Source organism: Lolium perenne, chromosome 4 (genome assembly GCF_019359855.2).
Source record: "Lolium perenne isolate Kyuss_39 chromosome 4, Kyuss_2.0, whole genome shotgun sequence".
Lineage (NCBI taxonomy): Eukaryota > Viridiplantae > Streptophyta > Magnoliopsida > Poales > Poaceae > Lolium > Lolium perenne.
This window is the reverse complement of record NC_067247.2, coordinates 8979209-8993936: the sequence shown is the minus strand read 5'-3', so window position 1 is coordinate 8993936 and position 14728 is coordinate 8979209. Positions and strand designations below refer to the sequence as shown.

The window sequence follows — 14728 nt, the reverse complement described above, 5'->3', positions numbered from 1 at the left end:
CAGAGAAACGCTGGTACAGCCGAAATCTGTGCCGCGGCAGAGAAATAGCAATTCTCTGCCGCGGCAGAGAAACATAGGCCCGGTTCGTACCACGAACCGGGACCAAAGCCCTTCCACCGCGAGCTCCCTGGCCGCACCACGTGTCGAGGCCTTTAGGCCCGGTTTATGTTTGAACCGGGACTAAAGGGTACCCCCTTTAGTCCCGCCTTGTTGGTCCCGGTTCGTGAACCGGGTCTAAAGGCCCAAATGGACCGGGCCTATTGCCCCGTTTTCCACTAGTGATCACACCCAGTCAGACACACATAACAAGTGTGCATGCCTGCGTTAGCGTCCGCTATTCAACGAGTTCCTGTACAAACTTGAGTTGGTATTTTGAGAAAATGCAGAACTTCCATCGAACGAAAATGCTGGTCTAGCAGCAGCAGGTAGTGAACTGGTAGTATCGCTAGAAAGCATCACCATGATATCTGACATCGTAGGTCGGTCTACAGGGTTCTGTTGAAGGCACAGGAGACCAATATGAACACACTTGAGCACCTCGGCTCCAGGGTAGTTTATTCCCAAGGAGTAATCTACTATCTCTGACAGTGTTCCTTTGGTCCAGTGCCTCCATACCTGGCATTAATTTACAGATATGTTCTTCAACACAAACATGTACTAGTAATAATTAAGCAAGTTACACAAGTATAGCTAGAGCTCTTACTGTACTCATGATATCTTCATTTTCCTCAGCTAGGCTGGACCCATTGTTTCTCATCTGGCCCGTGACGATCTCTATAACGAGAACGCCAAAGCTGTACACATCTGATTTTATAGAATATTGTCCGCGTATCACATACTCTGGAGACATGTAGCCGCTACATAAGAAGAGTATGTAAGCAAATAATAAATGATGTTATTGTTATGACTGATTCATTACTCGGAATTAGTCGTGACTCACATAATCGAAAAACAAAACAAAACTCACAATGTCCCGACGATGCGGCTGGTAAACTCGCGAGTCTGATCTTGACCGAAGAGCCTAGCGAGGCCAAAGTCTCCAATCTTGGGGATCATGTCTGCATCTAACAGTACGTTGCTTGATTTCATATCCCGGTGGACAATCACGATCTTCGTCTGAGAATCCTCATGAAGATATTGCAGACCTCGAGCAACTCCTTCTATTATCTTGTACCGTTTTGCCCAGTCAAGTCGGAGTTTCTCCTCTGGATCTAACAGAAGATTCTATCGTTATTGCACTTGCACATGCTTCCAAATTAGTAATTCATACTACTGAGTTTGAGTATGTTTTTAGGCACACACTTCTTACCAAAAAGAATGGTGTCAAGGCTTTTATTTGGCATGTATTCATAGACCAGCAATCTCTCTCCTGCTTCTAATGAAAAACCCACAAGCCGCACAAGGTTCTTATGATGGAGGTTGGCCACCAGAACAAGTTCGTTTTTAACTTCTTCTAGCCCTTGATTCGAGCCCTTTGACAACCTCTTCACAGCCACTTCTTGTCCCGAAAGAATTCCCTGAATGAATTGATTATATCTTCCAATAAGATTATATATGTAATTCGTCCATACCATATATATATATATAAATAAAATGTCCTACATTTCTTCAATTTAACAAATTCATACAATTCATCTAAGCCTTTTAAATTATAAGTAATCAGACTTGAGTTTTGTCATTCCTCAATTTGATCAAACTACCCATGATGTACATCAATTATTCAGATCAATTTCACACACAAAATTTTCCAGCCCAATTCTATATCTTCAAATTAAAGGCTATCAGCATACCTTGTAAACTATACCGAATCCTCCCTCGCCAAGTTTATTGCTTTCATCGAAGTTATTTGTTGCCGCTTGGAGCGATGATAAAGATAGCAAGCTTGACTTGACAGTTTCGAGGTCGTCAACAGAATGGGCTAGTGAATTCAATAGTTAACGGTTAAGTGCTTGAGGAACATTATGAAGAAGTGGAAGGTGTGTAGAGGACTTACGTTCGGTGGACAGCTCTGGTCTTCGCGTTCTTCTCTTCTTACGAATACTGCGCCACACACAAAGAGAAATTGCAACTATTATAGAGACACCCAATATTGGAAGTATAATTCCAAGGAGTCTACTAGCTGAAGTAGTTTTCCCTGTTGCAAAAAGGAAAAATAAACTCATTAAGTTGCTGCAGAAGTTCATGTGTGGCAAACAATCCACCAATTTTCCAGCGTCTCACTAGGCAGTAATATTTTTTTTATAAAGGGAATATATTAATATTGATAGATACGAATTACACCCAGCCTATGCAACAACGCAATACCCTAATGATAGTACGGATGCACACAGCCAAAAAAAAACTAAGAAAAAAAGTCCCGCTACGGTACTCTAGTTCTAGCAACAACAGTACAACCACCACCAAGACAGCACATGAAATCCAGACTCTCTACCAGCGACACCTCCAACAAGTGAACGGTGCCCAAGCGCCATCATCGCCCGATCAAAAGATGTTAGGTTTTCACCCTGGAGATAGTCCCCGCTCTCAAAATAATACCTTTAACAAGACCATTGCCAGGCACAACCAATTAAGCCAGACCTTGGATTTTCACCCTGAAAGGTAGGACTCTGAACTTCACCTGTGCTGATGCCCCCACTTGCATACTGCTGTTACAAGACCCAGAATACCAAGCAAATCCCTCAACAACACCACAACTCGATCCTCCGCTGCTAGTCCTCCAATCCGGCCTTCAAGAAGTTCTCCGTCTCTGATACACCATGGACCATAGGTCATCTGCTGGCAACACAGAACAGAGCTTCGCGTTGCTCCCTCCGAAATCAAACAGTCGGAATAAAAGCATGGATGCTCACGACCGAATACCCCCCAAATCAGCAAACTACAGGCACAAGCACTGTTACATTTGCCAGCGGAGCCTTCGGAAACTCAACATCCAGCCAAATCCAGACGGACATGCATAAGAAAGATCTTCGTCCTGGCACGCGCACCACATAGTTAATACGAGTTACTAATCCTGAATGTAGTGCACACACACCTGTTTCACCATGGTGCGCCACTGGTAGCTACTAATAGTGGCGCACAACATGATGCACCACTAGTATGTATCTGGTTTACCAGTGGCACACCATGTGGTGCGCCACTACTAGCTGTATGGTGCACCACTGCTAAAAACACTAGGTGCGCCACTAGTAAGTAAGTAGGTGCGTCCCAGCTAAGATTTGAAATTTGGATCGAGATCTGATCTGGCACTTTTTGTCTGAATTTTTTTTTGCTCGTTATCGTTGTCAGAATTATTTGTATTGTTCATATTCATGCACGTAACCTAGCAGTTGGCTGGAGGAGGGAGAGGATGAAGGAGAGAGGGAGGAGAGGAGAGGATGGAGGAGAGAGGGAGGAGTGGAGAGGATGGAGGAGAGAGGGAGGAGTGGAGAGGATGGATGAGTGAATGGAGGTCCACCGGAGAGGATGGAGGGACGCCAGAGAGGTTGGAGGAGAGCCAACCAGAGAGGGGGTCAAGGTGCACCGGGGAGTTTGAAGGAGAGGAGAGGATGGAGCAGAGGATGGAAGAGAGAAGGAGGAGAGGATGGAGGAGAGAATGGAGAGGAGGAGGAGAGAAAGAGGAGAGGATATAGGAGAGGACAAGAGGACTATGTGGAGGAGGAAGGAGGAAGGTGGGTGGTGGATAAGGGTAGGTGGCCGGCCATCCAATTCAAATTTCGAGAGAGGGAAGTTAATAGTGGCGAACCATAAAATGGTGCGCCATTGCTAAATTTTTTGGAGGGCCGATTTGAATTTTGGAGGCGGGAAAGTTAGCAGTGGCACACCAAAAGGCTTGTTACGTCACTACTATTTTTTTGAAATTTGTTTGCCTGGAAACTAAAAGCCGAAAAAACTCATGTTTCCTTTTTGATTTTGGGGAATCTAAAAAATCGCTAAACGGTAGGCATTGAAATCGGATGTAACATTTTCCGTAGGTTCATTTTCATATCAAAAACTTTATCATCGGAGGTCGTATGCAACCAGAAAAGACTTTTTACCGAAACATGACGTCATTTTGCAAAAAAGTTAAAATTCATATCTATTAATTTTCATTAAAACTAGATGACATATCACATGAGCATCTCGAAGGATTTTATTTTTAAAATTTCTATTATTTTTAATTTTTGAAAACTTAAAAGGCAATCGAGGGAGAGTGGGGGGGGGGGGGGGGGGACCGAAAAGTGGTGCCCAACATTTACAGCCACCCCCTAGACATACCGATGATGTACCATGTATAGTGCGCCACTGCTATTTGAGGTAGCAGTGGCGCGCCTAAACATGGTGTTGTTATGGCTAGGGGATGGGTCAAATCTTGATCAAACATAGTACTGGCGCAATATTCACCACGCCCGTCAGTGGTAACTGTGGTAGCAGAGGAGCACCCTGAGCGATATTGTGGATAGGACTTTTACTACTAGTGGGAAAACAAAACAAAAACAAAAAAATCGTTCGTTTTACATTTCAGCTGACCCTTTTCTTTCCCCGTCTCAGGTACGTGAGTCCCTTGGACGGGCTCAAGAATCTGCCAAAAGGCATTCCCTAACCCACTTCTTTTGAATCTTCATCTTCCTCTTTCAAGATAATGATGTACTCCCTTGATTCCTAACTATATGACATTCTAGCTTTGCTGTAAGTCAATTTTTTAAGTTTGACCAATTTTTTTTTTAAATTAAATTAACCAATATGTACTATACCAAATAAGTATACTATGAAGATATATTTCATAAGGGGTTTCATAAAACTAATTTGATCTATGTAGATGTTGGTGCTGAAATTTCTCAAACTATAAAAGGTTAAAATAATAGATTTGTTTTACGGTGTAATTTACTAGTCACGTGGCCTACTAGTATTGAGTCATACCCCCAAGAGGAATCTGGGTAATTAATCTCTTCCTGATTGTTTTTCTTTCCCAAAATCAGGAAAATATTTAATTTAATTTATTACAGAGGAAGTACAAACTCTATCATGATCCATGCAATTGGCTCCACCGCTGCTTAACAAAAAACAGAGTTGTTACGCCTAAACAGGCTTACCTCATGAGACAGGAGCTTCCTAAAAAAAGACACATGCTTGCATTTATTAATTTAAGAGACCGTGAAAACAGCTAGTAGTATCATTTCAGTTCAATGTAAATCAAGATGAAGTGAGGACCGAATATGTTACTCACTCCGTCCTAAAATATAACAAATTTTATTCATAAAATTACAGTAACTATGCTACCTCTGATTAGTGCCGACATTAACCTGAATAAGAGTTTGAAGGAACACGAGTTGTTACAGTGACGATTTTTTTTGTTACGGTGACGAATTGATAGAGCTAAGAAAGCAACCCATGGTATTTTTCTTTTTTCCCTACGTATTTGTAGCTTGCTCATCAGATTCGCTAGCCATGCATGTATGCACCTATTGTTTTTAACTTATACGGAAAGTTAAAACGAAAAAGTTATTATGAAAAGATTAAGCTAAGCAAACTAGTATAAAGAAGATCCATATATTACCTAGTCCAAGAAAGGTTTCTGTATTAGATGGTCTTAGAGATAGAGATAGATTCGGGTTGAACGGTATACCCGAACTATTGTATTCGATACGAACTCTCCTGTAACCTACTATATATATGTGATATGAGGGCCTCGGCAGATCAACCGAGTATACCCGTTGCAATCTACATGTTCCTAGATTTTACATGGTATCAGGCCGGCTTATTCGCCGTCTCCACTGATCGCTGATCGAAAGCCGAGATCGATTCGTCCCCGTCGCCCACTCTTCCGCCGTTGCCATGGCGTCCCCCTCGTCAGTTCATCCGACGTATCATCTAGGCGCTCCACCCTCCGACAAGCTCACCCGCAGCAATTATCCAGGATGGCGTGCACAAGTGCTCCCGCCGATCCGCGGCGCTTGCCTCGTCGGTCTGCTCACCGGAACCGATGCCGAGCCGCCAGAAGTGCTGGAGACCAAGCCAGCTGACAAGGCCGCCGACAAGCCGGCGGAACCAGCACCCAACCCGGCATATGACGACTGGATCGCCCGCGACCAGATTGTCCTCGGGTACCTCCTCCAATATTCCCTCTCCTCTGAAGTCCTACCACATGTTCAGAGGATCGAGCATGCCGCCGGAGTCTGGCAGGCCATAGAGGAGATGTTCGCCTCTCAAAGCGAGTCCAAGATCACGAATCTGCGGATCGCCCTGGCGAATACCAAGAAGAACAATGATTCTACTGCGACGTTCCTCACCAAGATGCAGGTGATCGTCGATGAGCTTGCCTCTGCAGGCTGTCCGGTGTCCACGCGCGAGCACGTGTCTTTCATCCTCGCCGGCCTCGGACATAGTTACAACTCGCTGGTTGCCGCTCTCGGTGTCGTTACCACTCCGATCTCCCTGGCACACCTCTATGCCCAGCTCCAGGCTTATGATGCGCGTCAAGCTATGTTCATCGGTTCGTCGGAGATGACCTTCGAGACCAGTGCCAACCTCGCCTCTCGCCAGCACCACCAGTACGGGCAGCAGTCCAACAATCGCAACCGCGGTGACCGCGGTGATCGCCGTTCTGAGCGTCGGGACGACCGGCGCACCTACAAAAACTACTCTGATGATCGTCAGCAGCGTGCCAGACGTGGTGGTGGTCGTGCACCAGGAGGGGGTGGTCGCCACCGTACCACACCATGGGTGGATGTGACATGCCAAATCTGCGGTCGCGATGGACATCCTGCCAAGGATTGCTGGTACCGATGGACCGATGGTGATGATGACTCGTTCGAAGAAAAAGGAGCTCATGTTGCTTCCTATAGCATTGACACAAACTGGTATCCCGACACCAGCGCAACTCATCATATCACAGGCGAGCTTAGCAACTTGACCGTTCGAGACAACTACCAGGGCTCTGACAAGGTCAACACGGCAAACGGGCAAGGTATGAAAATTTCCCATGTTGGTCATTCTATTGTTCATCAACCTGCTCAAAATTTTCATATTCGCAACATTCTTCATGTTCCCACCGCCTCTAAAAATTTGCTCTCTGTCCATCGTTTCACCCTTGATAATGGCGTCTATATAGAATTTTATCCGTTTTTCTTTTTGATCAAGGATCAGGTCACACGAGCAATTCTTCATAGAGGCAGATGTGTTGGTGGGCTCTATCCCTTTATTTCCTCCTTGGTGTCTTCTCAAGATTCAAAGCATGCCTTCATCGTCGTCAAGCCTTCACAAGAAAAGTGGCATAGTCGTCTAGGTCATATATCCATCTATAGTTATTGTTAGGAAAATTGTTAGCAAAAATAATCTTCCTTGTAGTAGTCAGTCTTCTTTAGAGTCTATTTGTGATTCTTGTCAGCGAGCTAAAAGTCATCAGTTACCCTACCCTATTTTCACCAGTGTATCTACAGCTCCCTTATAGTTAGTTTTTACTGATGTATGGGGTCCTGCACCTACCTCTGTTGGTCGCCACAATTATTATATAAGCTTTATTGATGATTTTAGTAAATTCACTTGGATCTATTTACTCAAAAAGAAGTCTGATGCTTTTGATGCCTTTGTTAACTTTCAAAAACTTGTTGAAAGGAAACTTGATCGAAACAATCTGACTGGGGGGAGAATATGTTAAACTTAATTCTTTCTTTCAGTCTCAAGGCATCTCACATCTTGTTTCTTGTCCGCATGCTCACCAGCAAAATGGTGCTGCTGAACGAAAACACCGCCACATTGTTGAAGTTGGATTTTCTCTCCTTGCTCATGCTCATATGCTCTTGAAATTTTGGGATGAAGCTTTCCTTACTGCCACCTATCTGATTAATATGTTGCCTAGCAAAGTTATTCACAATGACACCCATGTGCATCATCTTCTTGGTACTCAACCAGATTATAAATCCCTGCGTGTTTTTGGTTGTGCTTGTTGGCCCAATCTCCGTCCATATAATCAACGCAAGCTTGCTTTTCGATCCAAGCAATGCGTCTTTCTAGGGTATAGTCCACGTCACAAGGGAGTTAAATGTCTAGAGGTTGCCACGGGTCGTGTGTATGCCTCTCGCGATGTTGTTTTTGATGAGGCCGTGTTTCCTTTCCAAAATCTTCATCCAAATGTTGGTGCTCTTCTCCGTAACGAGATTCTATTGCTTGATCCATCTCTCCTTAATTTTGAACAAGGGGGTGACAATACTAATGACTCACATGTGGCTAATTTTCCTACTAATCCTGCTCCTAGCTCTCCATGTTGTGCTCCTCAGGAAACTACAGGTCACCAGCTGACTGCAGGAGAAAATTTGGCTCCAAACGGAGCTCCTATGGCTGAAAACAGTGCACATGAAATATTGACAGATGAAGACGAAAGCGCGGAACACGGAGCTGATTTCCTGACAGATTCGGCATCTTCCTCGGATCAGGCGCCTTCGGATCACGCGCCATCCGTGTCGGATCACGCGCCACACGCGTCTCCTGCCGCGTCCCATTCGTCGCGTGCGCGTGGCGTCCACGCCAGGTCCTCCCGTGCGACAGCCCCAGCGGGATCTTCTGCGCGCGGCTTCCCCGCCTAAGCCCCCGCACACGGCCACACCGGTGGCCACTGGATCCTCTGCGTCGCGCGGGACCAGCACAACAGTACCAGCTGGAGATTCCTCTGCTTTGTCTCCTAGTGGCGGATCTTCTGCATCTCCTCCAGCTGTGGATCAACCTGTGCAGCAGCAGGGTCATCTTGATGTTCGCCGATCTGCATGTCCTCGACAACCTCGCAAGTACACAGATGGTACAATACCATGGTGCCTCTCACCTACTATTGCTGAAACTAAGAATGTCCAAGATGCATTGATTATTCCGCAATGGAAGGAAGCCATGGATGAAGAATATGGTGCACTCATGCGAAATAACACATGGAAGCTTGTTCCTCCACGCCCAGGTATTAATGTAGTTGACTGCATATGGATATACAAGATCAAGCAAAAGGCAGATGGCTCTGTTGATAGATATAAAGCTCGGCTCGTTGCTAAAGGTTTCAAACAACGGTTTGGCATTGACTATGAGAATACGTTCAGTCCAGTTGTTAAAATTGCGACTGTCAGACTAGTTCTCGCTGTTTCTGTTTCACGGGGATGGAGTTTGCGACAGTTGAATGTCAAGAACGTGTTTCTTCATGGTGTTCTCGAAGAAGAGGTCTACATGAGACAACCTCCTGGTTATGTAGACAGGGGGAAGCAGAACTATATTTGCAAACTTGAAAAGGCGTTATATGGTCTTAAGCAGGCGCCTAGGGCTTGATATGCTCGTTTGAGTTCTCAGCTTGTTAAACTTGGATTTGTTGCTTCCAAGTCTGATACCTCACTGTTTATATATCGCAAGCATCATATCACCATCTACATGCTCATATATGTTGATGACATCATTGTAGCTAGCTCTTCCGAGCATGCAACTCAGGCTTTGTTGAAGGATCTTAGCAAAGAATTTGCATTGAAAGACTTTGGTAATCTCCATTATTTCTTGGGCATAGAAGTTCATCGAGTTCCTGATGGGTTGCTTCTTAACCAGTCGAAGTATGCTCAAGATGTGCTGAAACGTGCATGTATGAAACAGTGTATAGGTGTTTCTACACCGTTGTCATCATCTGAAAAGATTACTGCATATGAGGGAGATTTGTTAGGCCCTGAGGATGCTACAAGCTATAGGAGTATGGTTGGTGCTTTACAATATCTTACTCTCACTCGGCCTGATATAGCATATGCAGTTAATAAGATTTGTCAATACCTGCATGCGCCCACTACAGTTCATTGGACAGCTGCTAAAAGGATACTGAGATATATCAGTGACACAATGGATATGGGACTGACTTTTATGCGGTCTGGTTCTACACTGTTGAGTGCCTTCTCTGATGCAGACTGGGCTGGTTGTATTGATGATCGTCGCTCAACTGGAGGTTTTGCTGTGTTTTATGGACCAAACTTGATTTCTTGGAGTGCTAAGAAACAAGCAACTGTTTCCAGGTCCAGTACTGAAGCTGAATAAAAAGCTGTGGCTGATGCCACGGCAGAGATGGTATGGATGCAGTCTTTACTTGCAGAACTTGGTATCAAGTTGACTCAAGCGCCTTGCCTTTGGTGCGACAATCTGGGAGCGACGTATCTATGTGCAAATCCAGTGTTTCATGCATGAGCCAAGCATATTGAGATACACTTCCACTTTGTCAGAGAGAAGGTTAGAAGAAAACAGTTGGAGATTCATTTCATTCCTTCTAAGGATCAAGTAGCAGATGGTTTCACTAAACCAGTTTCTGTAAAAACGTTTCTAGAGTTTAGACATAATCTCAACTTGACTAAGTTGTGATTAAGGGAGGGTGTTAGAGATAGAGATAGATTCGGGTTGAACGGTATACCCGAACTATTGTATTCGATACGAACTCTCCTGGAACCTACTATATATATGTGATATGAGGGCCTCGGCAGATCAACCGAGTAGACCCGTTGCAATCTACCTGTTCTTAGATTTTACAGATGGCTGCATTGCCGCCCATGTGAATGTTTGTGCTAGCACCTCATCTTCAACCTCACATAAAAGTTGACGGTCTACAGATGAATTTCTCTGCCTCCACCAAAATGAAAGACTTGCCTGATTTCGTTTTCATCCACAGACTTTGCCTTTTATTGATAAAATACTTAGGCAACAAGTATTGGACTGTTTGATCAGTTGTTCAGATGGACGGCTGATATTTGTCCGTTCCTACTAAAAAAAGGCTCAAATAATAATATGCAAGGTATTTTAGTAAGTAGTGGAACATGATAGGTTTGAGCCAATCCGAATAAGTTGGTTGTGAACTAAGAACCTGGATGGTTAGAATAGCAGTGGCATTCCATCTCAACAGAGTATTAAACTTAGATTAATTTGATACTTTGGTGTATTCTAAAAGGCGGAATATTTTTTTAGTGGGAGGTTATGTCCCGTCGATAGCAAGTTTTAAGATCCGCTAGATCAGTTTCTTGAATTTAGTCTCCCAGAGATGTTTGTAGAGGTAAGACGTGTGTGCCAGTTCGTTGTATGCGTTTGCAAATCTGTGTCGTGTTTCCTAAACAATAAAGAGTTTGTTGTCAGCATACCTCCCCTAATGCCTGGTGCAGCTGTTGGGGCTGGTCCCGGTGGCGGTGGGGTGGCTGCCTTTGTGGGCAGCACGAGCATCGGAGCGCCGCTGTAGAACGGTCCCACTTCGGACCTCAAGGTGCACCGGGAGCCAGCGATTCTGGCGCCACTCTAGTTCGGCTGGAAGATTCTCCACCACTGTCCCACTAGGTCTTGTAGGCAACTCCGGCACAGCGCCGGCGACAGGTCCGCCGCGCACTGCGCCACCGAATAGATATGGCTGAACCCAGGGTCCGGCCCTACCCATTCCCCTGTGGCGAAGAGCCTGGTCGAGTTGTCGACAGCGTACTGCACCGTGGCGTTGAGGAGGCTGGTGACCGCCCTGTTGTAGCCAGCGACGTCGCTGCTGGAGAGGTTACCGCCGTACAGATATAGCAAGCCGGAGTTGTCGGTGGACGCGAGGAAGTTCTTGTCCGACAGGCGGACGTAGCACTGGTTGTAGCAGAGTGCCACGTCCCTGATGCGGCGGCTGCAGGCCGTTTGGGCGTCCCGGCGGGCGAGGTTGCCGCAGTCGTAGCAGTCGGTGAGGCTGATGTCGCCGCGGCAGAGCATCAGGCCGTAGACGCTGCCGAGGGAGCCGGACGCGAAGAGGGACGGCGAGGAGGAGGCGTTCTGTTGGAGGGCGTAGACGAGGCTTAGGAGGTTGGCCTCGTATGTGCTGCCTGCCGAGTAGTTGGCGCTGCTGCTGTCGCAACGTGCCCACGGCTGTGCTCCGGCGAGCGGGAATGCGAGGAGGAGCAGGACAGCGTGCGTCCATGAGCAGCCATGCATGGCGTGAGCTTGCAGAGGAGGAAGAAACTTTCTTGTTTAATTAGGCCGGTAGAAGGAGGTAGAGACTTTGTTCCGCAACCGTCAGAAGGTGGAAGGCCTCTACTATCAGAAAATAATCATGTCGCGGAAAGTTTATGTCAACGCGCTCGCTCGCTCGCAACTGGCTCTTTCCTTTCCTTTTCCTCCCTTCCTTCTTCCTAATGTCTGAAGGATGTTGATGTAGAACAACTAGGTTACAGCCCAGTCTGTGCGACCGAGCCACAGCAGCAAACACAGGCAACACAACGTGGTGACCATCGCCGGCGACAAGGGCTTGGACAAGGTGATCTTAGAGCATGTCTAACATATCCCTTAAAAAATCCAAACCCGTATAATAACCGCCGGAATACGGGTTTCGGCTCTACCCGGCCGTCTAGCAGACCCTGTAAAACCGGTCCCCGCTCCGATTTTTGCTATTTTCGATAACGGGGCGGGCTTTCCCCCCCTACTTGTGCGGGGTGGGAGCGGGAATAGAGGGTGAAACTAGTATCCCCCCTCCACTGCGCGCGAACGGTTTCAGCGAAACCCAACCGCCGCCGCCACCGCTCGATCTCCTCTGCCCCGCCCTTCCCGGCCACGTCGCGGCCGGATCCCGCTGCCATGGATCCTCCGCAAGGGCCGCCATCCGCCGGCGGTGCATCTCCGACGGCCGCGGTGGTTGATGTCCCCGTCGTAGGTCCGCCCAACGCCGGCGACGTGTCGGCCATGATCTCCGCCACCATCCCGTCGAAGAGGAAGAGGATTCCGAAGCAATTCTTCGAACCCCCTTCGCCGGCCGCAGCTCCGCCGACCGCAGCCCCGCCGACTGCCAAGAAAGGGGGCAGGATGAAGACGAAGGCCGTCGGGTCGAGGGGTGCTCCGCAGCCCAAGGTGAAGACAAAGCAGGTCAGCCGCATCGGCCTCGCGCCTCCACCGTCTTCCAAGGCCACGGCCCCTCCTCCCTCCGTTCCGTCCGATGCGATGCCCGCGCCGCCGCCACCCACCATGGACGTAGACAAGGTGTTCGATGTTGAGTCCACAACATCGTACATGGACATGTTCAACGACTCGGCGGTGGATTTGGACGCCGGCATCGATGCAAGTGCTCAAGGTGAGTCTCCGGCAGTGGTGGCGCCGCTGTCAATGAACTCGTTGATGGTTGATCATATTTGGGAACTTCCGTGGCTTGAACATTGCCTATGATCGCGTTGTGATGTTAAAACCTATGAATTATGCATCACATATTTTGGATGTGCTATGTTTGATGTGAAATTGTTGTGCAAATTGTTGTCTAAAACCCTCTTTTGAGGGGTCGAAAACTCGGACGAGCTAGCAGAACCCGTATCCCCACCCCGTAAAACAGAATATTTTGTTTTACGGGGTGGGGATATGGGTTCTGCTAGCTCGTCCGAGTTTTTGGCCAGCGAAAAGTGAATACAGGGCCCTCTAGTCGCGTTTTAAGGGACGAAAAAATACGGGGCCTATTAGACATGCTCTTAGCCTCTGTTTTGTTTGTCTTTGACCCAGCGTTTGAACTCTTCGGCACCAGATCGCTCCAATAGGCTCAGTGGTCAACGACATGAAGAATTGAAGATTCTGGTTGCAGGTTTCAGCTCTGCAACCTTTCCGCATGTCAAACGCTCTCTAATTGAAGCGGCACACACGACGTTCTTGCTAGCTAGGTCGGGTGATGTATCTATCTAAGGTTTTATCTGCTTTTTTGTTTTTTGTTTTGCTTTGGACTGTATCCAGAGATTCTTTGTATTTTGGTAGGTCCAGCTCAGTCAACGCATAATTTTATTTCCTTCTTTTTGGGTACAAACGTCAACAGAGTTCATATCGCACGGTAGCACGAAAAGACAAGGAAATTAACGTACATGGTGTATTTCTTTTGGTGCAACCAGTTAGATTAAGCAACATTTGGCTATAGCTAAGATCCCGACGATACAAACCATAGGAGGGTGTCACGCATCCCCCTGCTTCATCCAAAAGAAAGAAGAAAATAAGATGCAAGAGCTGTACAATGGCAAATTATTTAGAGCCATCCGTAAATGACCGTTTTGATTGATCATGGGAAGCACGATGCCACGGTCACGCTAATTATTCTCCTTACTTATATATGGACCAAGCAAAGGACCTACTTGTGCTCCTAGGAGAAAATTCCAAATATCACTAGTATAGATTGGATCTTTCAGGGCATGCCCAATGAACTGCCCTAGAGCTACTGCCTCACACCTTTAACTAGGTTCGGATGGTTCAAAGTAGGTTCGGATGAGGAGGCAGCCTCCTCTTTAAGAAGTGGGATCTTAAACCTAAAAAGCATGTTTTTTGCTTTTTGGAGAGAGAAATAGATACATAATGTCATATTTGTGGGGTCTCTTCTTTCTTTTTTCTGATTAAAGTTGTAGCTTTTATTGGAGAGATAAAATTGACCATGTTGCTTCTGACAACTTTTTTACATGGAGCAACTAGTTGTGTATGCCACCATTGCTTAGGGTCTTGATGGCACACTAAAGATCTTTTTCATGTGCCGTGCAGTACAACGCTCATCTTCTAAAAAACCGATCATCAGCCTAGCCTCAGTCATGCCGGCAGTGCGAAAACAGCGTGCGAGAAAAAAGAAAGAGGTGGAAGAGAGAGAAGCTGGCCACGTACAGGAAGAAAGGAGCGCGGCCAACGCAGGGATCGACCAAGATACGGGTTTTGTCCGGTCATACCGAAAGCTGAGCGGCGCGTGGGCGATTTTGGTGGGCCGGTCGTACCGGATCATGTCTCTGTTTTGTCCGGGCATAAAAGA

At 46.6% G+C, this 14728-nt stretch overlaps 1 pseudogene; it reads right to left on the bottom strand.

Annotated features, from left to right (window-relative positions):
• Nucleotides 1-324: 324 nt before the first annotated feature.
• LOC127346543 (cysteine-rich receptor-like protein kinase 6) lies at nt 325-11913 on the bottom strand (annotated as a pseudogene).
• Nucleotides 11914-14728: the final 2815 nt, after the last annotated feature.